Source organism: Sander lucioperca, chromosome 8, assembly GCF_008315115.2.
Source record: "Sander lucioperca isolate FBNREF2018 chromosome 8, SLUC_FBN_1.2, whole genome shotgun sequence".
NCBI classification, from domain to species: Eukaryota; Metazoa; Chordata; class Actinopteri; order Perciformes; family Percidae; genus Sander; species Sander lucioperca.
Genome location: NC_050180.1, coordinates 40,243,848 through 40,246,347, shown reverse-complemented (window position 1 = coordinate 40,246,347; position 2,500 = coordinate 40,243,848). Strand labels below are relative to the sequence as shown.

Genomic DNA, 2,500 nt, shown 5'->3' with positions numbered 1-2,500 from the left:
TAACGATGGCTCAGTTCCATCAAGTGTCCCAGTGAGATATTTCAGTGAGTCAGCATGAACAATACCAGGACCTCTCCTAAGTGGAACGCAGCCATCATTAATGGTTTTGAATAGAGATGATATACCAGTATCAGTATCGGCTCTGATACTGCCTAAAACGCTGGTATCGGTATCGGGAAGTACTGGAGTTAATGCACCGATCCGATACCACGTAATAAAGCCCTAAAGAAAATCTACGTTAAAGTAGTTTATTTATGTTCTTTTACCGTTATAACTGACTGTCAAACTGCAGAATCAAAGAAAGTTCACGTTTCACAAAGAGTTTAACCTGAACCAGACCGACAACAAAGATAGAAATAATATGTAGGGCTGGGACGATTCGTCGACGTAGTCGACATCATCGATTACGTAAATGCGTCAATACAAATAATTTGCGTCGATGCGGCGCGTTTCTTTAACTGTCTATGAGCGTCACTCACGTGTAAATCTAAAAATAGCAGGGTTTCCCGCAGCACTTTGCAGTTTAGGCAGCCGCCAGCCTGCCGCCTGAACTACGTCGGGTCAAAAAAAAATAAAAAAGCATCTGAGCGTAGTAGTATACAGCTGTTATACATCATATCATCTATACAGAGATAGTAGTATACAGCTGTTATACATCATATCATCTATACAGAGATAGTAGTATACAGCTGTTATACATCATATCATCTATACAGAGATAGTAGTATACAGCTGTTATACATCATATCATCATACAGAGATAGTAGTATACAGCTGTTATACATCATATCATCTATACAGAGATAGTAGTATACAGCTGTTATACATCATATCATCTATACAGAGATAGTAGTATACAGCTGTTATACATCATATCATCCATACAGAGATAGTAGTATACAGCTGTTATACATCATATCATCTATACAGAGATAGTAGTATACAGCTGTTATACATCATATCATCTATACAGAGATAGTAGTATACAGCTGTTATACATCATATCATCCATACAGAGATAGTAGTATACAGCTGTTATACATCATATCATCTATACAGGGATAGTAGTATACAGCTGTTATACATCATATCATCTATACAGAGATAGTAGTATACAGCTGTTATACATCATATCATCATACAGAGATAGTAGTATACAGCTGTTATACATCATATCATACAGAGATAGTAGTATACAGCTGTTATACATCATATCATCTATACAGAGATAGTAGTATACAGCTGTTATACATCATATCATCATACAGAGATAGTAGTATACAGCTGTTATACATCATATCATCATACAGAGATAGTAGTATACAGCTGTTATACATCATATCATCTATACAGAGATAGTAGTATACAGCTGTTATACATCATATCATCTATACAGAGATAGTAGTATACAGCTGTTATACATCATATCATCATACAGAGATAGTAGTATACAGCTGTTATACATCATATCATCTATACAGAGATAGTAGTATACAGCTGTTATACATCATATCATCATACAGAGATAGTAGTATACAGCTGTTATACATCATATCATACAGAGATAGTAGTATACAGCTGTTATACATCATATCATCTATACAGAGATAGTAGTATACAGCTGTTATACATCATATCATCATACAGAGATAGTAGTATACAGCTGTTATACATCATATCATCATACAGAGATAGTAGTATACAGCTGTTATACATCATATCATCTATACAGAGATAGTAGTATACAGCTGTTATACATCATATCATCCATACAGAGATAGTAGTATACAGCTGTTATACATCATATCATCTATACAGGGATAGTAGTATACAGCTGTTATACATCATATCATCTATACAGAGATAGTAGTATACAGCTGTTATACATCATATCATCATACAGAGATAGTAGTATACAGCTGTTATACATCATATCATACAGAGATAGTAGTATACAGCTGTTATACATCATATCATCTATACAGAGATAGTAGTATACAGCTGTTAAAACATAATGAAATATATGACACACTGGTATCGGCCGATACGCAAGTTCAGGTATCAGAATCGGTATCGGGAAGCAAAAAATGGTATCGGACCATCTCTAATTCTTGAATACACCTGTGCTTTTCCTACTATGACATGTCAACATGTCTGCCGTGCGTGCGTATCCATCTACAGTATGCATACTGGTGCTGTGTTTTTGACGTTTGTGCGCTTTTTTTGGGGACATTTTTACCGCTATTTCTGTCATTTTTTTTTTTTTTTTTTTTAGTGCCTTTTTTTTTTTTTTTTAAGTTTTTGTCGCTTCTATTCCGACGTTTTTGTGGCAGTTTTTGACATTTTTTTCTGGCTCGATGTGCACCAAACCATAAAGACCGGGACTCAAACTGTAATCACGCGGCGCTCAAAGCAGAAGGTGGCAGATTTGTCCACGTTGAGACTCAGAAAATCCCTCAGAAGTCAAATATCTTAGACTTTTTGAAATGTATTAACTGCA

General features: G+C 35.2%; 1 protein-coding gene across 10 annotated transcripts in view; it reads left to right on the top strand.

The window, feature by feature from the left end:
- LOC116046595 (abl interactor 2-like) overlaps nucleotides 1-2,500 on the top strand; it is a 56,116-nt gene that overhangs the window by 42,548 nt on the left and 11,068 nt on the right. The window lies entirely within an intron of this gene.